Source organism: Anomaloglossus baeobatrachus, chromosome 4 (assembly GCF_048569485.1).
Source record: "Anomaloglossus baeobatrachus isolate aAnoBae1 chromosome 4, aAnoBae1.hap1, whole genome shotgun sequence".
Taxonomy (NCBI): domain Eukaryota; kingdom Metazoa; phylum Chordata; class Amphibia; order Anura; family Aromobatidae; genus Anomaloglossus; species Anomaloglossus baeobatrachus.
In genome coordinates this window covers 661,709,772-661,730,452 of record NC_134356.1, presented here as the reverse complement: position 1 = coordinate 661,730,452, position 20,681 = coordinate 661,709,772, and the positions used below count along the sequence as shown (strand labels likewise).

The 20,681-nt window shown below is 51.2% G+C and overlaps 1 protein-coding gene across 1 annotated transcript in view; it reads left to right on the top strand.

The window, feature by feature from the left end:
- Positions 1-1,794: 1,794 nt before the first annotated feature.
- Positions 1,795-20,681, top strand: part of LYL1 (LYL1 basic helix-loop-helix family member) — a 58,620-nt gene continuing 39,733 nt past the window's right edge. The window contains exon 1 of the mRNA XM_075346557.1: positions 1,795-1,939. The gene's annotated coding sequence lies outside the window, so the exon portion shown is untranslated. The remainder of the gene's footprint in view (positions 1,940-20,681) is intronic.

The following is a 20,681-nucleotide window of genomic DNA, read 5'->3' as shown; positions in this document are numbered from 1 at the left end:
TCACCTCCTACACACATACACACAAGATACACTACCCCATCACTACATACTCCTGCCTCCCTCAGAATACAGTAACCACCCCTGCCTGTCACAAAGCTGTGTTCCTTCACATTGTGTCCTCAGTCCCTCCCCACTCATCCCCATTAATTAAACCTTTCATCTTCGGCTCCTCCATGGAGCGCTTACCACTGCCTGATGTATCCTGCGTGGCGCCCGCAGCACTGTGATGACGTCAGCAAGGTGCTGATCTCATCACGTTGCTACACGTCGGGGGCAGGGCCCAGTCCCGATGCACTGTTCAAATGTATTTACGTCTGAAAGACACATACATTTGAATAGGAAAGAGGAAGCTGCGATCACTGGCACCAGCTCGTTCCTCAGCAGTGTGTGCACACTATCACACAGCAGGGCCGGCGCAGCGCACTGCCTCCTGCTGCAGCTAGTGTGGGCACGGCACATAATGCTGTCCGGCCTGTACACTGCTGAGCAGAGCGACGTTGACTGCAGATAGAACGGCCCACTACAGGGACCGGCCCATCTGGCATTTGCCAGAATTGCCCTATGGTCAGTCCAGGCCTGCCATCCACTAACTAACCCCACCCCAGACTGGCTCGGGTATTATGCTCTTCCTAAAGAGCAATCTCGCCCTTACCATTGCCTGAAGTGGTGTAGCCATACTAAGAGTGTGTGTGTACTGTGATCTTGTGTGTTCCTCCTTACCAGGGAATGGGGCACCACACCTCTTGCTGAGGTGCAGTACTTCTGTGGCGACTAGACCCTCAGGGGCGCCACAAAGTTACCTGCTAGTATTACTCAGTAGCGGGTAAGCAGAGAGACCTCTATAATTATTAGGTGGAGAGACCTGCCTAACAGATTCTACCGCTGCAAGGCAAGAAAGACTGAGCACCGTCCGGCGTCAGCGGCGTCCCTATATAATCTAAGCACCGCCCAGTTTCAGGTCATGTCCACTCAGAGTAGCTGATGTCCAACTGCCAATCCAGAGAGGTCACGTCATCAGGACAGCTGACCCCCAATGGCCAATCCGAAGATGCCTCGTCACGCGCATGCACATTGCCCAAAGAGTCTGACTTAGAAAAAGACTCGGCCCGCGCATGCGCAGTCGCTCGCTTTCTACACTTTGTCTCTGGTGGCTGAATAGTCACTAGTAACACAGCGGAGGATTGGGCCAAACAGTGAGAACAGCGCTGAGGCGGAGCAGAACTCGCAGAATGAGTTTCGGGAAGCACACTGACTCTGTCCCCAGTAGGGGGACGCCTCAGGCGTATAACCGTAAGAGACACATTCTGATATGTTTATTATCATGGGATTCTCCACTATGGAGAACCCCTTTATAACACATTAGTTTCCAATGCACTGCCCTGATGATGTCTGCTGTGTGGTCACCTTCTGATAGACGGTCTCTGGTCATTTTCAGTCAGTGTCACAGTGATACTGAATATATAAAGGTATTTATGAGTTTGGCATCGGACCAATGAGGCGATAGATAGCTCCATAATAACCTTTACAAAAAAAAAAGTGAAAACACAAAGACACACATATATATTTATATAGAAAAATTTCCCGGTTGTTATGGAATGGAGGGGGGGGGGATTTGAAGGATTGTTCTTATCAGTCTGGACAGACCGGACCCCTTCTCTTATCTATAGACCCAGACTTCCTCTGACCAAGGAGAGAAGGAAACCCCCCTCCCTATGTACTGGTCTCCCTTGGTCCTCCCTCCCCTTACTGTGGAGTAACTCCACCTTTCCAGTTGCAAAGTGGATTGCACACTTACATAGACCATGAGCAAAAATTCAGCAAGACCCCCATAAACTTGCTATCGAAGACACCACACCCACCCAATTACCTGGAGATGACTTTTACCTCCCACCTCTAAGAAAAAGGAGTTCATATAATTTCTGCCTGGTTTGTGACCCGGGTAAGTCTGAGAATTTATCCATGTGTTATCTTATGTGAATCGATTTATCTATTTATATCTCATACCTATTCACAGAATATTCCCTGTAGCTTTATCTTCTATTACAATTATCTATGTGTTTATGTTCTATGTATCTATTTTCTATCTGTCTTGTATTGTTTTATCTCAGTTCATCCCTTCTTCTATCATCGATGTATCTTTATTACTATCTATCAGAATATTTTTTGATGTTTTATATTGTATTACTATCTATCTCTACTGTATTTCTTTATCTCTGTTCATTGCTTTCCATTTCAGCCATGTATTTTTATCTCTCTATTTATCTCACTATCCATCCATCTACCTATCTATCCCTCTATCTATCCCTCTATCTAACCCTCTATCATCTATCTATCTATCTAAATCCATCGATTTCTCTATCTATCCCTCTATCTATTTATCCATCTATGTAAATATCCCTCATCTATCTATCCCTCTATCTAGCTATCTATTTATCTATCCCTCATCTATCTATCTATTTGTACATCTATTTATCTATCCCTCAACTATTCCTCATTCTATTTGTCTACCTATCCCTCTATCCATCTATCTATTATCTATCTATCTATCCCTCTATCTATCCCTCTATCTATCTATCCCTCTATCCATCTATCTATCCCTCTATCTATCTATCCCTCTATCTATCCCTCCCTCTATCTATCCATCTATCTATCCCTCTATCTATCTATCCCTCTATCCATCTATCTATCTATCCCTCTATCTATCTATCTATCTATCTATCCCTCTATCTATCTATCTATCTATCTATCTATCTATCCCTCTATCCATCCATCTATCTATCTATCCCTCTATCCATCCATCTATCTATCCCTCTATCTATCTATCTATCTATCTATCTATCCCTCTATCTATCTATCTATCAATCCCTCTATCTATCCATCTATCTATCTATCTATCCATCTACCTACCTGTTGTTATACTTATGTATACCTTACCAGCCTGCACTCTACCCTTTGTACATTGCCGTCGTCCATTCTCGGGGTATAATTTTACCCTTTTGCTGGGCTCACATTTCTGTATCCTCCGCACATCGCTGTGCTCAGCATGACACATGTATGTGCGGGCGATCGATACACCACTAAAGTTTGGTGAAATCAGAATATCAGAGAGATTGCAGCATTCGCCGCCCTCCCCAAATCTATTATTAGTGGAAAGGAGAACTGTAAGAAGGGAAGTTAGATGTGTGTAGAGAATTAACCACTTCACACATGTAAGATTGTCCGCAGCGCTGTACACAGAGCTGTATACCTCTCTGACACTGCACGTCACCTCTGTGCACAGAGCCGTATACCTCTCCGACACTGCACATCACCTCTGTACACAGAGCCGTATACCTCTCCGACACTGCACATCACCTCTGTACACAGAGCCGTATACCTCTCCGACACTGCACATCACCTCTGTACACAGAGCCGTATACCTCTCCGAAACTGCACGTCACCTCTGTGCACAGAGCCGTATACCTCTCCGACACTGCACGTCACCTCTGTGCACAGAGCCGTATACCTCTCCGACACTGCACGTCACCTTTGTACACAGAGCCGTATACCTCTCCGACACTGCACGTCACCTTTGTACACACAGCCGTATACCTCTCCGACACTGCACGTCACCTTTGTACACAGAGCCGTATACCTCTCCGACACTGCACACGTCTCCTCTGTGCACTGAGCTGCAGCCTCTACAACCACTACATAATACACAATGTAATGAAGGGTAAAATAAAGAGGTCAGAAGTCCAGTAATTATAATTAGCCGTCAAATAGTACAGAATCCAGTAAACTGGTTATTTGGGATTAAAGGAATGTTACTGCATGCCATGTCCGAGCAATGCTAATACAAATACGTAGCGTGGGCTCCTCCTGGTTCTTGGAGGGGTCGAAAGAAGGAGACAATAGGTGGAAGTGCTGGTCACCAGTCACACGTGGCTACTACAGCAATGTTAGAGGGGTTGACGCATGAAGACAAGCCCTGTATTACATGGACAGCCATACATCTGAATAGTCTTCATGTAATAGGACTTTTCCCCTGAAACGCCTGCTGCAGGAAAAAAGGGAATAAAATCTAAACAATACAAAAAACATGCACAAATGTAAAACTGTGTATGTACTTAATAACTGCACAATCATAAATACCTGTAAAATACAATAAAAATATAATTTATAGTTTACTGAACAGATCTGTTGCTTTTTGTAATCTTAAGCCTGCTCTACACCTTGCAATTAAGCATACGATATTGTATGCGATCGTACCCACCCCCATCGTATGTGCAGCACGTTCAATTTGTTGAATGTGTCGCACAAATGAATAACCCCCGTCACACGTACTTACCCGTCCATACGACCTCGATGTGGGCGGCGAACGTCCACTTCCTGGAGTGGGAGGGACGTTTGGCGTCACATTGATGTCACGCGGCAGCCGGCCAATAGAAGCGGAGGGGCGGAGATGAGCGGGACGTAAACATCCCGCCCACCTCCTTCCTTCCGCATTGCCGGTGAGGCAGGTAAGATCTGTTCATTGTTCCCGGGGTGTCACATACTGCGATGTGTGCTACCCCGGGTACGATGAACAAACTGACGTTCAATTTTTAGGAATTAAACGACGTGCGTGCGATGAACGTTTTACCGTTCAATCGCAATCGCACGTAGCTGTTACATGCTACAATGTACCTTACGATGCCGGATGTGCGTCACTTACGACGTGACCCCGCCGACACACCGTAAGATATATTGTAGCGTGTAAAGCGCCCTTTAGAATCCATTGTAAATTGATGTTCATCTGTTAGCGGAGTTTTATCTTACTACTGTGTATGCCAACAACAGTAGACGTACTTCTTTTTGAAAGGATTGTAGGTCATACGAAGCTAAATACAATGATACCTTAATGTCTGGGATCTGATGTCTTATTTCAGAAAAATCCACATTTTTCTTTGTATGTAAATGAGCTGTTAAGATCTATGGGCCGAACATAGATCTTCTTGAGAATATACCTCTGAACTTATTTTAAATAAATCCATGTATTTCCAGTGTGAGACATGTAATGACTGACAGTCTGCTCTCTTGATCTACCTTTCACACTGGTAACCCCCAGGGATGTAACGAACGCGGTTGCAGAGGATGCCACAATGGCTGGACCCGTTCAGGAGGGAGGCCTGCCAATGCCAGTGCCTATTTCAGCTAGATGTGCACCCGACGATGACACACATTCAGCTGAAATGCATTGTGGCGCAGAAACCCTTTGGTTCTCTGTACCACTATATAAAAAAAAGATTACAAAAAAAGAGACAGTTTGCACTCTGAAATGCAAAAGCAAGAAAGCCGTGAATGTAAGAATATAGATATGCAATACTGCTAAAGGAAATCTAAGAGAAAATGAGATATTTAGTATACAAAAATGGCCATTTTTATATCTGCCCAGTCGCCACGTCACAGCATAACTTGTAACTGGGAATCTACTCTGAACTGAAGCCTCTCTCTGGGTTTAAAAACCTCCTGTGTATGGGCAAGTTGGAAACTGCTGCAATAAATAAAATTTCCTGTGGCTAGTGGGGGAAGGGTGCACAGTCAGAAGGCATGACCCCCATTAATCTAGGAAAAAGGACTGATGGCACTCCCAAAACTGCAATGTGGCGTTGCAACTGGGCAAATATAAATATGGCCGTTTTCTTACATTCATGGTTTTCATGCTTTAGCATTTAAGATTGCAAATTGTCTTTTTTTTTGTAATTTTATGTCATGTTCAGTTATGCACCTGTTCACATTGCAGTTTTCGCAGTGCTGTCAGTCTTTTTTTCTGCACCACTATATAGGCAGTAGCTGACTTTGGCGTGCCCATCATCCATAGCAGATACACACTGCGCCTCATGGAAACAGGGGAAGGTGAGAAAGAGGGGTTTTGTATGCATTAGAGAACAGCTCTAGAAAATGGGACATATATACCAGTAAGGGGCCAGGAAAGGGGGGGCATTATACCAGGATGGGAAACATATATACCAGGATGGGAGACATTACAGCAGGATGGGGGACACTATACCAGGATGGGAGACATTACAGCAGGATGGGGGACACTATACCAGGATGGGAGACATTACAGCAGGATGGGGGATACTATACCAGGATGGGGGACATATACACCAGAAAGGGGTACAGGATGGGGGACATTAGTGCAGGATGGTGGACATTACTACTATATAATGGGGGGGCAACAAGTATGTTTTTATAGGATTTAGAATGCTACAAGGGCCCATACGTCTGATCAACCTCCAGGAAGAGGTGGTCCAGGACCAAATCTTGCACTGGGCCCTTCGTCTTTAGTTACGCTACTGCTAACACCCCCTTTCATTTACAATAATCCATTGAGGCAGATTCTCAGGGAGATCTGTATTCGGCCCATAGATCTTAACAGCTCATTTATATATTCAGAAAAACAAGGATTTTTCAGGAATAAGACATTGGATCACAGATATTAAGGTATCAGTTTATTCAGGTTGCTATGATCGATTTTCATCAGTGTTTGGTCTGTGTGTCAGTTTTCACTATTAGTATTATTTATTTTTATAGCACCATTAACTCCATGGTGCTGTACATGTGAAAAAGGGTATACATGCAAAATATAATGAACAAACTAATATTGACAGACTGGAACAGAGGGGGAAGGGGCACAGCCCTCGAGGCTTACAGTCTACAACAGGGGTGGGCAAAGTTTGACCCACAGGCCACATTCAGCCCTATGGCTGTTCCATTCCGGCCCGCGGACCGCGACAGACAAATGGCTGAAAACAGTGGACCATGGGCCTTACCGTGCTCTCCGCCACCACCATACCCTGTTCCATGTTTTCTAAGGTCACAGATATTTACATTCGTAAGATCTAGAAAGCAGTGAACACATTAGTGGAGGAGGGTCCACTGGCTCCATCTTCCACTAATCAATGTGAGGCACAACTGACGCAACGCCATCACAGCATCACTTGTGCTGTGTGGAGCGTCAGTGCACTGGAGACCTGAGCAGAGTAACATGGTAACGGGAGTGAGATATGTGGTATTTTTTTTATGTGCATGGAATGTTTGCATGTATTAGGAGTCTGTGTGGGCGCTCATAATGTATATAGGAAACTAAGTGGGGGGGTCATAATGTGCAGTATATCACAAGAACAAATACACCCCTTACATTTTCGTAAATATTTTGTTACATCTTTTCATGGGACAACACTGAAGATCTGACCCTGTGATACAATGTACAGTGTCAGTGTGCAGCTTGTATAACGGTGGAAATTTGGTGCCCTCCTAAATAACTCAGCACACAGCGATTAATGTCTAAACTGCTGGGAACAAAAGTGAGTACACCCCTAAGTGAAAATGGCCAAATTGTTCCCAAAGTGTCAATATTTCGCATGACCTCCATTATTTTCCAGCACTGCCTTAATTCTCTTGGGCCTGGAGGTCACTAGAGCGTCACAGGAGCCACTGAATCCTCTTCCATCCTCCATGACAACATCACAGAGCTGGTGGATGTTAGAGACCTTGCTCTTCTCCACCTTCTGTTTGAGGAGGCCCTACAGATACTCCATAGGGTTTAGGTCTGGAGACGCTACGCCAGTCCAGCACCTTTACTCTCAGTTTCTTTAGCACGGCAGTGGTCGTCTTGGATGTGTTTGGAGTTACTATCCTGTTGGAATAAGAAGAGAGGGGATCTTGCTCTGCTTCAGTATGTCATAGCACATGTTGCCATTCAGCTCCCCACAGCCGGCAGCACTCATGGAGCCCCAAACCATGACCCTCCACCACCATGGCTGACTGTAGGCAGGACACACTTGTCTTTGTCCTCCTCATCTGGTTACCGCCACACACACTGACACCATCTGAACCAACTAAGTTTATTGTGGTCTCTTCAAACCACAGGGCACGGTTCCAGTAATCCATGTCCTTAAGGGTGCTTTACACGAGACGATCTATCGTGTGATAGATCGTCGGGGTCACGTTTTTTGTGACGCACATCCGGCATTGCTTGCGACGTTGGGCTGTGTGACACCTCCGAGCGACGCAGTATCGCTCACAAATCGTGAGTCGTGTACTCGTCGCTCGGTTTCATAATCTCGTTTAATTAAAATGGCGCCGGTTGCTCATCTTTCCTGGGGTAGCACACGCCGCTCCGTGTGACCCCCCCGGGAACGTTGAACAGCAGCTTACCTCCGTCCCGCGGCACCCGCCAGCTATGCGGAAGGAAGAAGGTGGGCGGGATGTTTACGTCCCACTCATCTCCGCCCTCCGCTTCTATTGGCCGGCCGCTGTGTGACGTCGTTGTGACGCCAAATGTCCCTCCCCCATCAGGAAGCGGATGTTCGCCGCCCACAGCGACATCGCACAGCAGGTAAGTACGTGTGACGGGGGTTAACGACTTTGTGCGCCACGGGCAACTAATTGCCCGTGACGCACAAAATACGGGGGCGGGTGTGATGCCCTGGACCCCCAGGGGTCACAGTACACTAACACCACACACACACACACCCTCCCCTGGTTAGGTGACACCAGTCAATCAAACCCTTGTTGCCACCCTCCAGGCTTGATGTCCACACCAGGTGGAGCGGAGCCAGGCGGTTGACCCCACCCACCGAGGAGTTCACAGGCCTGGAGGCGGGAAAAGACAGTAGATTGTGGTAGACAGTGAAAGTGAGAGGAGTAAAAACTGTTGGTGTCTGGGTTGGAGCCCAGGCACGTACAGCAAGGTCAGCAGACGGTGGTGGCCGTCTGCAGGAGGTGGTGTAGGTCAGCGGAACCGTAGGACCGGGGTCGGGCGGTGGCCCGCCGGTACCGAACGCCAAGCACCAAGGCAGGGTACTCAGACCCCGACCAGGCTAGGAGCCGCCGTAAAGGTCAAATTGTCTGATTGCGGTCTGGACCTCAGGGGTTCATTCCCACCTAAGTTCCGTCAGAAGGCAACAGCCCAACCCGTCCGGATAAGTGCCCCCGCCAAGGGCCAGAGATCCAAGGGCCAGCGCTGCGGGCAAACGGGCTCTCCCGACACGTACACGCCGGGGAGCGGACTACCCATGGGAAGCCATAGGAGTCAAATACACTTACACAGGTGCAGGAAAACGATAGCCGCCATCAACCCATCCGGGGAGAGTGAGAACACCGCAGCCGGCTGTGGGCCCCGTCCATCCAGCCGTTTGGTTTACCAGAGACTCTGTCCTTCTGTGTCTGAGTGAGTACAACAGTGCCCTCCGGCACCACGCTGCACCGCAACATTGCACCCACGCCCACACTGCCTCCCCGCATCGGCACCTGCACCTATACCTCCTCCCTACTCCCCAACCGGGGCCCCCGGGACCAACAGCCCCTACCCACGGAGGGGTCAACACCTCAGCTGCTCTCCGCCATCGCTCCCGGGATTCCCCGTCACCAGCAGCGGTGGTGCCCACTATCACCACAACTCGTGGGTGGCGTCACGACCGACATCCCCAAACATCCCACCACTAACCTCCCCTTTTCACTCGTGGGCGAGGAGGCGCTGCTCGAGCCCCGGGTCCGGCCCCGTGCTCGAGCCACCGAGGAGCAGAAGCACCAGACCCGAGCGCCAGCGATCCCAGACGAGCGGCGTTCCCACCCCTCCGCCCGCGACAACTTGGAGTCACGAACAGGATCCTACCCGTCTACTTACCAGTAGAAGTGCGCCTTGCAGTCCCCGCCGGCGGTGTCCAGCCAAAAAATTTGAAATTCCGCCATCTTGGGCGCAAAAAGTTCCCGCTCGAGTCGTCTTCCCCGAGCAGGGAAGGCGCGAAGGTGAAGCCCCGCCCCCGAGAAAAGGAGGTGCCAGAGAGAACTAAGGGGGGGCGAGAAAAAGATGTCTGACGGGGCTGTCGGAGGGGCGCCGGTCGCGGTCGCGGCAGCGCCCGGAGATGGTAATATGGCAGCCCTTGCTCCAGAGGCGGGGGGGGCCGCGGGTGCCCAACTCAACTCAGATGGAGCCTCTCCCTTTCCTGCACCCAAGACCCAGCCGTGCCTGAAGCTCGCAGCAGAAAAAATTGTCTCAGCTCCCAGTGGCTCACATTAAGGAGGCGGTTCTCTGTCTTCACTGCACATCACTACAGCCATGGCGTCTGCTGATCTCTGACTTTCTGTGTCTCCAAGGGTGATAGTGAGTGTGCCGGAGTTTCCATTACTTGACTTATTTTTCTCCAGAGCACCCACGAGAGGTGATGCAAGGTTTTCTTTATAACAATCCTCAGGAGTAGACCCTAACGGCCCTACCGATTTGCGAGATCGGTACGTTGGAGGCCGCCCCATCATCCCCCTGGCGGTGGACGGCATCCCGACCATGGCCCTATTAGACACAGGATCACAGGTAACCACTATGCCATATACGTTGTACCAGCGGTATTGGGATGATAGTGAACTTGCCCCCCCTGATGACAGCCTGACCATTATTGCGGCCAATGGGCTCCTTATGACACAGGTGGGCTTCAAAGAAGTGACCCTGACCGTGGGACGTACCGAGTTAAAACACCAAGGGATGATTGTGGTGCTGAATGAATCCTGTGACCGTAACCCAAAAGTGATTTTAGGGACTAATGTAATTGAGCATTGTATGGGTGAAGTGCTGAGCCTGTTGCAGCAGTTGTCCGCCACTGCAGGAGGAGGCCGACAGAGGGCAGTACAGTGTGAGATCCGGGCCCTCCTGCATCGGCAGCAAGTGAACTTGATGGGTGGAGCGATTGGTGGAGTGCGGGTGATGGACATAGCCCCTTTGGTGGTGCCACCAAGGAGCGAGATGATGATTTGGTGCACGGCAGCAGTGGGCCCCCAGGGGCACGATTACCCGGCGATGGTGGAACCCACGCCTTCAGAACACTGGCCCACGGTGATGGCGGCCAGAGGGGAGCGTGCCTGTGAGAGTGCTGAATTGTGGGGAGGAAGAAGTTAGGCTTCCCCGTTACGCTACCATTGCCAAGCTGCTTACCATAGACCCCCACGCCATTCACGAAGCCACCCCTCCTACCTCTGCACCCCCTACCAATAGCGGCACACCCCCCGAATAGCTAGAGGAGTGGTGCCAGGAACTACATGTAGGCACTGAAGCTACACCTACGCATCACAAAGAGGGGGTATACAGGGTAGTACAGGAGTATGAGCAGGTTTTCAGCAAACACCCGCTAGACTTCGGGAGCATTAAAGGGGTTCAACACCATATCCCCACGGGCATACATCCACCCATCAAGGAAAGGTATAGGCCAATCCCACCAGCACACTATCAATGCGCTGAGGACATGTTTAGGAACATGAAGGAGGCAGGAGTCATCCGGGATAGTTGTAGTCCCTGGGCAGCTCCATTGGTGCTGGTGAAAAAGAAGGATGGCACCATGAGAATGTGTGTGGATTACCGGAAGATCAATCAAATAACGCATAAAGATGCCTATCCTCTTCCCCGTATTGAAGAGTCGCTGGCTGCGCTGAAAACTGCTAACTATTTTTCTACCCTCGACCTTACCAGTGGATACTGGTGTACCACCCTGAGAGGGGCCCGGCCGCTTCCTCCGCTAGCTCGGGCCGAGCCGCTCGAGGTCCGGGCTCGGGTTGTCGGTGGCACCAGCGCCTCCAGACCGGGGACCACGTCGCTCTGTTAGAGGGGAGAGGTAGCGGGGTGGTGGTGGTGGTGTGGGACGAGGCGCGCAGCCGGGGAGGGCCGCGCTGTCTTCCAACGGGTCGTGATGCCACCCACGGGTCATGATGACGGGATGCACCACCACTGCGGCTGGAGTGAAGGCGGGCTCCTCCGGGATCGGTGTTGCGGCCGCAGCCTAGATGTTAGCCCCTCCGTGGGTAGGGGCGGTGTGTCCCGGGGCCCCGGAGCAGTCGGGGACTGGAGCGCTGATGTTGTTGTCGGGGTGCAGGGGGCTGTGCCGCGGTGTAGTGTCGTGCCCGGATGGCACTGGTGTACTCACGATTGATTCACACTCAGAGTCACTGGTAAACCAAAGTTCGGATGTAGTCGGGTCCCGCGGCCGGCGGCTGATGTCCCCTGTGGGGTTGATGGTGGCCCCTTTTCCCGTGCACCTCTGGATGTTGTGTTTCGGCTCCCCTGCCTGAGCAGTGGTAGCCCGCTCCCCGGCGTTGAGCTGCCAGAGGAGCCCTCGGTTGCCCGCAGGCGCTGGCCCGTCAGGTGTTTGGCCCTTGGCGGTGGCGCTCACCCGGTCTCAGTGGGCTTTTGCCTTCTTTCTGGACTTTGGGTGTGGATGAACCCGTGAGGTACAGCCAGCAATCAGTCAATTTGCCTATACTCAGTGGCTTCTAAGCTAGGACGGGGTCTGAGTACCCGGCTCCAACCCAGACCCAGTGCGTACGGTTCCGCCAGTTGCTGTACCGGTACTCCTGCAGATGGCCACCACCGCCTGCCTGCCTGACGTTTCCAAAGGGGCCCAGGCTCCTACCCGGGTCCTTGACAGCTGCTCCACTACCACTCACTGTCAACTCCAAAACTACTCTGTTTGAACTTCCTGCCCCAGGACAGTAGTCTCCACGGTGGGCGTGCCTTTCCACCTGACTTCGCCCACCTGGTGTGCTCTACTAGCCCTGAGGGAGGCATCAGGTCTCCCTTTTGGGTGACATGTGTGTGACCTCACAGGGGATGGGTGTGTGTGTGTGTATGTGGTTGATGTAATTACCTGTGACCCCTGGGGTCCAGGGCGTCACACTGGCAGGTGGCGGTTGCACCAGAGGATCGTGAGAAGACTGCATTTGCCACCCCCATGGGGCTCTGCGAGTTCAACAGCATGCCGTTTGGGCTGTGCAATGCCCCTGGGACCTTCCAACGGCTTATGGAGTGCTGTCTGGGACATCTTAATTTCGAAACTGTTTTACTGTATCTGGATGATGTGATTGTGTATTCCCAGACGTACGAAGCTTACCTGGAGCATCTGGCGGAAGTGTTCGCGTCCCTTGCTAAGTTTGGGATGAAGCTGAAACCCTCCAAGTGCCATCTGCTGAGGCCTAAGGTGCAGTACCTCGGACACGTGGTGAGTGCAGAAGGTGTCGCCCCAGACCCTGAAAAGATTACCGCTATCCAGGACTGGCTGCGGCCGACCACGGTGAGGGAGGTGAGGCAGTTCCTGGGCCTGGTGGGCTATTTCCGCCGCTTCATAAAGGGGTACATGAAGATGGCTGCACCAATGCAAGACCTCCTCATGGGACAGACCAAGGGTGGTAGGGCCCCCGGACCCCCGTTTGTGTGGGAAGAGAAGCATGAGGAGTCCTTTCACCAGCTGAAGTCAGCCTTGACAGGGGAAGAAATCCTGGCGTATCCCGGCTACAGCCTCCCGTTCATCCTTTACACCGATGCCAGCAACGTGGGCCTGGGGGCAGTCTTGTCCCAGGTCCAGAACGGGAAGGAGAAAGTGATCGCCTACGCCAGCAGAAAACTCCGGCCCACGGAAAGAAACCCCGAGAATTACAGCTCCTTCAAGCTTGCATTCCTAGCCCTGGTGTGGACAATCACCGAAAGGTTTAGGCATTACCTCGCGGCGGCGAAGTTCACTGCCTACACGGACAATAATCCGTTGACCCATCTGGATACGGCCAAGCTAGGCGCACTGGAACAGCGGTGGGTGGCTCGGCTGTCCAATTATGACTTCACTATCAAATACAGAGCCGGCCACAAGAACACCAACGCGGATGCGTTATCCCGGATGCCCCACCTGCCTGATGGGGGGTTGGAAGACGACGACCTCGAGGAAATCGAGTTGCCTGCGTTCCACCGGCCACCGGCCGAAAAACTTTGTGTCAATCAGCAACAGGTGAACTTGGACCTGCTACCCAGTCAGGGGTGACAAGAAGCCCAGGACCAGGTGCCTGCCGTCCAGTTGGTCAAGACCATGATTGCACAGGGCTCCTCCAAAATGGATCCCTCAGCTCCCTCTGAAGCCCAGCGGCTGTGGAAAGAAAGAGCCCGGCTATGCCTGCATCAAGGGAAGCTGTATCGGGAGCTGATCAACCCAAAAACTAATGAGAAGGTTCGCCAGCTGGTGGATCCTCAGGCCAGCGTGCCCAAAGTCCTACAGGCGTACCACGATGGCGCTGGACACTTCGGTTGGAAGAAGCTTGAGATGTTGTTGAGAGAGCGGTTCTATTGGAGTGGGATGTGGGAATCTGTGGAGGCCTGGTGTCGAGAGTGTGGTCCCTGTACACTGAGAAGGAGGGATGAAGCCAGCCAGAAGGCCCCTCTACAGCCGATCGTCACCCATCAACCGCTGGAATTGGTCGCCTTGGACCACGTCAAGCTCACACCCAGGCGAAATGGGTATACCTATGCCCTGACCATCGTAGACCACTACTCGCGGTTCATGGTGGTTGTTCCAGTTAAAGATTTGACAGGCCGTACCGCAGCTAGAGCATTCCAAGCCTACTTCTGTCGACCGCATGGGTACCCGGAGAGGGTGCTCACGGATCGGGGTCCGGCCTTTGAAGCAGAAGTGTTCCAGGAGTTTTGCCAGTTGTACGGGTGCAAGAAAATCTGGACCACACCATACCATGCCCAAACCAAATGGGATGTGTGAAAAGATGAATCACTTTGTCCTGGGTCTCCTCAAGACACTACCATTGGAAGAACGAAACCTGTGGCCGGAGAAGTTGCCTGACCTGGTAGACATGTACAACAACATTCCCTGTGGTTCTACCAAGTGTACACCCACGTATCTGATGAGCCGGCTGCCGGTGGACCTGGAAATGGGCCTGGACGCTCCAGAGGCTCTTCCCTCCACTGCAAACTGGGATACCAAGCGGCAGGCGCAGTACCGACGGATCCAGGAATATGTGGAAAAGAATCTGCGTCAGAGCCGAGAAAAACAAGAGCAGCGCTTCAACAGATGGGCTCCAGCTGTTCCCTTTGAGCCTGGAGATGTAGTGCTGAAACGGAAGAGGAGAACCCATAAGCTTGATGATCAGTGGGAAAGAACCCCGTATGTCATACAGCCCACTGGATGGGAGAACGAGAAGAGTTATCTGATTAGTCGCGACCAGGGGAGGACCACGGCTACAGTTTCCAGGGACCACCTGAAGAGATGCCCACACCCCTTAAGATTGGCAAATGAAGTCCCAGTTCCCATACTGAACGAGGAAAAGAAGAAAGAGGTGATCCACACAGTGATGGGTGACTTTCCAGTAGACTGGCCTACGCAGAATGGCGCGGTGATTAATCCGGTGATAATGTTCCCACAACCCGTGGAAGAAATGGAAACGTAAATAACCGCCACTGAACCGCTTGACCCAGCGCCCAGGGATGCACCTATACCATGCCCCAGAAGATCTCCACCTGCCATGCCCGACAGACGGGAAGAGGAACCAGTTGTCTCCTCTGTCCCAGTGCCCTCTACTGACGACAATGGGCCCAGAAGGTCCACACGCCCCAACCTAGGTAGGCCCCCGATTAGGTATAGGGAAACTGCCATCTAGGGGTGCCGTATGTTGATTGTGTAAATATCTGAATGAATGAGCACTAATCACCCGAGGTTTTCACCCGTTGCAGCAGAGCTGTTGTCCCCCGTTGGGACCCTAGTTATGTTTTCTTAACCCCTAAAAGCCCTTGTCCACATGAGAAATCATGAACATGGCCGAGAACTCGCAGGCCATCCACAAACTTGTGGGCTTGTAAATAATTCCTGCTGGAGTTCCGTTAACCGCCTCCGGAGAGGCAGGTTGGAGGAAGGACACCCAGCAGAGTAGGCTGGGGTCCGGTCACCACCAGGACCGTTGACCATCCTCCGGGGTCAGGGGTCCCCCTGGACGTGGGGCCCCCTGAATGACAACCGGGTGCGAGACACCGTACCCATTCCCGCTTGGGCGACCTGAACCAGGTTCTGTTTTCCGGACTGGGGAAAAGGGGTGCTGCTTCTTAGTGGCAGCATCAAGGTTTAGGTTGTTTGGGTGGGAAAGCGGAAGAACTGGGACCCGTCTGTTGTTATTAAAAATGTTTTATTACTGTTGCAACGTTTGAAGTAACATGCCTCCCGTCAGGGAAGATTTGAAAGAAATGCATATGTGACGCCCTGGGCAAGCCAGGGGTCACAGGTCATCACACCACCACACCCTACATCCCAGTTAGGAACACCAAGGCTACTCAAATCCTTGTTGCCTTCCTCCAGGGGCTGATGTTCACACCAGGGGGTGGGCCAGGCGGTAGGCTCCGCCCACCGAGGAGTACACAGCCCTGGAGGCGGGAAGAACCAGGCAGTTAGAGTTTGGAGGGAGAAGTGGAAAGAACGGAGTCAGCTCAGGGAAGAGCTTAAGTGAAAGTGAAGTAGTAGTGGAGCAAAGAAGAAAAGAGTAAAAGTGAGCGTAGACAGACCTGAAGTTGGTCCGGCTAAGTGCAGGACAGTGTCAGCAAGGTCAGCAACAGCGGTGACAGTCTGGAGGGGGACTGCTCGGAGGTTGCTGGAAGGACCGCGGACGGGTAATGGCCCGGCGGTCTGGAGCAGTATACGAAGGACAGTCAGCACCAGGGCAGGGGCCTCTCGGACCCCGGCAAGGCTAGGAGTCGCCATAATTTGCCGAATCCGTCAGTGAAGGGGACGTTGATCCCCCAACAACCAAATCCCGACTGAAGGCAACAGTCCAACCATTGAGGAGAGACACCGCCACCGCCAGGGCACCAGTTTCTCAGGGCCAGCGCCTGCGGGCAAAGTAGGGCTCCTCCGGCCCATATCCAAGCCGGGGAGCGGGTTACCGGTGGGAACCCATCGCTACCAACATAGAAACACTAGGTGCAGGTCAAAGGGACATCACCGTTACCTACTGGGAGAGCAAGTGCAGCCGTCTTTCCAGCCGTGTGGTTTACCGAAAAACTGTGTCAACGTCTCAGGCTGAGTGAGTACCACAGTGCCGCAAGGCACAGCGCTGCCCCCACGTCCCTGCGCCCACCAGCCCTGAATCTCCCATCTCATCGCCGGGCCCCGGGATCACCAACCCCTACCCACGGAGTGGCAACACAACAACTGGCTGCTCCATACCATCCTTCCCGGGATCCCCACACAGAACAGCGGTGGTGCCAATAAATCACCACAACCGTGGGAGGCGTCACGGACAATAAACAATCCCCACACCCAACAACCTCCTTTCACTCACGGGCGAGGAGCGCCGCTAGAGTCCCCGGGATCCGGCCCATCGCTCAAGCCACCGAGCAGCAGCAGGCCGCAGCAGCCGCGGCAGCCGGACCCGAGCAGCAGTGGGAGAGTGCGGCGTCCCCTCCTCCGCCCGCGACACATACTCTTTGTTTGTTTTTCCCCTGTTATTTATGTTTTTAAGAAAATAAAACCAGTGATGGACGGGCAGCCTGCGGACAGTCTGCTTTTTACCAAGGGGGAGTGTGACGCCCTGGACCCCCAGGGGTCACAGTACACTAACACCACACACACACACACCCTCCACTGGTTAGGTGACACCAGTCAATCAAACCCTTGTTGCCACCCTCCAGGCTTGATGTCCACACCAGGTGGGACGGAGCCAGGTGGTTGAAAGTGAGAGGAGTAAAAACTGTTGGTGTCTGGGTTGGAGCCCAGGCACGTTCAGCAAGGTCGGCAGACGATGGTGGCTGTCTGCAGGAGGTGGTGTAGGTCAGCGGAACCGTAGGCCTGGGGTCGGGCAGTGGCACGCCGGTACCGATCCGGGGAGCAGATTGAAGCCAAGCACCAAGGCAGCGTACTCAGACCCCGACCAGGCTAGGAGCCGCCGTAAAGGTTAAATTCTCTGATTGCGGTCTGGACCTCAGGGGTTCATTCCCACCTAAGTCCCGTCAGAAGGCAACAGCCCAACCCGTCCGGATAAGTGCCACCACCAAGGCCCAGAGATACAAGGGCCAGCGCCTGCGGGCAAACGGGCTCTCCCAACACGTACACGCCAAGGAGCGGACTACCCGTGGGAAGCCATAGCAGTCAAATACACTTACACAGGTGCAGGAAAACGACAGCCGCCATCAACCCGTCCGGAGAGAGTGAGAACACCGCAGCCGACTGTGGGCCCCGTCTATCCAGCCGTTTGGTTTACCAGAGACTCTGTCTTTCTGTGTCTGAGTGAGTACAACAGTGCCCTCCGGCACCGCGTTGCTCCGCAACGTTGCACCCGCGCCCATGCTGCCTCCCCGCATTGGCACCTGCACCTATACCTCCTCCCTACTCCCCAACCAGGGCCCCTGGGACCACGGAGGGGTCAACACCTCAGCTGCTCTCCGCCATCGCTCCCGGGATTCCCCGTCACCAGCAGCGGTGGTGCCCACTATCACCACAACCCATGGGTGGCGTCACGACAAACATCCCCAAACATCCCACCACTAACCTCCCCTTTTCACTCGTGGGCGAGGAGGCGCTGCTCGAGCCCCGGGTCCGGCCCAGTGCTCGAGCCACCGAGGAGCAGAAGCACCGGACCCGAGCGCCAGCGACCCCAGACGAGCGGAGTTCCCACCCCTCCGCCCGCGACACGGGTATGATCGATCGTGAAATTGCACGATAAATCGTACCGTGTAAAGCAGGCTTTAGTCTGCTTATCTTCAGCAAATTGATTGCGAGGTCTGTTCTGAGTGAAGCCTGTCTTGTTGTACTGCTGTATGCTCTTTGGTCTTGGTCAATGTTCTGCATCTCATTTTCAGGGTGTTTACAATCTTGTTATAGCCTTGGCTATCTTCATGTAGAGCACCAATCCCTTTTTTTAAGATCCTCAGAGAATTCTTTGACATGAGGTGCTATGATGAACTTCCAGTGACCAGTATGAGAGACGAGAGAGCGATAAGATCAAATGTAACACCCCTGCTTCCCGTTCACATCTGTGACCTTGTAATACTAATGAGTCACATGACACCGGGGAGGGATAATGGCTAACTGGGCACAATTTGGCCATTTTCACTTAGGGGTGTACTGACTTTTATTTCCATTGGTTTCAACATTAATGGCTGTGTGTTGAGTTATTAAGAGGGCACCAAATTTACACTGTTATACAAGCTGCAGACTGACACTGTACATTGTATCAAAGTGTTAGAGCTACAGTGTTGTCCCATGAAATTATATAAAATATTTACAAAAATGTGAGGGGTGTACTCACTTTCGTGATATACTGCATATAGGAGGGTTCATACTGTATATGCCGGGCTATGTGGGGGGCTCATAAACTATATAGGAGTCTATATGGGGGCTCATAAAGTATATAGTAGGCTTTGTGGTGCTCAAAGTATATAGGAGGCTATGTGGGGCTCATACTGTATATAGGAGACTATGTGAGAGCTTATGTTGTATATAAGAGGCTATGTCGGGGCTCATAAAGTATATAGGAGGCTATGTGGGGGCTCATGTACATATGAAGCTAATTGGGGATCATAAAGTATATAGCAGTCTATGTGGGGGCTTATACTGTATATAGGAGTCTATGTGGGGGCTCATACTGTATATAGGAGTTTATGCGGGGTCTCATAATGTATATACAGTCATATGAAAAAGTTTGGGCACCCCTATTAATGTTAACATTTTTTCTTTATAACAATTTGGGTTTTTGCTATTTCAGTTTCATATATCTAATAACTGATGGACTGAGTAATATTTCTGGATTGAAATGAGGTTTATTGTACTAACAGAAAATGTGCAATCCGCATTTAAACAAAGTTTGACTGGTGCAAAAGTATGGGCACCTCAACATAAAAGTGACATTAATATTTTGTAGATACTCCTTTTGCAAAAATAACAGCCTCTAGTCGCTTCCTGTAGCTTTTAATGAGTTCCTGGATCCTGGATGAAGGTATATTTGACCATTCCTGTTTACAAAACAATTCCAGTTCAGTTAAGTTTGATGGTCGCCGAGCATGGACAGCACGCTTCAAATCATCCCACAGATTTTCAATGATATTCAGGTCTGGGGACTGGGATGGCCATTCCAGAACATTGTAATTGTTTTGTTTTGGATCATTGTCTTGCTGAAATATCCATCCCCTGCATAACTTCAACTTCGTCACTGGTTCTTGCACATTATTGTCAAGAATCTGCTGATACTGAGTTGAATCCATGCGACCCTCAACTTTAACAAGATTCCCGATGCCGGCATTGGCCACACAGCCCCAAAGCATGATGGAACCTCCACCAAATTTTACTGTGGGTAGCAAGTGCTTTTCTTGGAATACCATGTTTTTTTGCCTCCATGCATAACGCCTTTTTGTATGACCAAACAACTCAATCTTTGTTTCATCAGTCCACAGGACCTTCCTCCAAGATGTAACTGGCTTGTCCAAATGTGCTTTTGCATACCTCAGGTGACTCTGTTTGTGGCGTGCTTGCAGAAACGGCTTCTTTCGCATCACTCTCCCATACAGCTTCTCCTTGTGCAACGTGCGCTGTATTGTTGACCAATGCACATTGACACCATCTGCAGCAAGATGATGCTGCAGGTCTTTGGAGGTGGTCTGTGGATTGTCCTTGACTGTTCTCACCATTCTTCTTCTCTGCCTTTCTGATATTTTTCTTGGCCTGCCACTTCTGGGCTTAACAAGAACTGTACCTGTGTTCTTCCATTTCTTTACTATGTTCTTCACAGTTTAAATCTCTGAGACATTTTTTTGTATCCTTTCCCTGAACAACTATGTTGAATAATTTTTGTCTTCAGATCATTTGAGAGTTGTTTTGAGGAGCCCATGATGCCACTCTTCATAGGAGATTCCAATAGGAGAA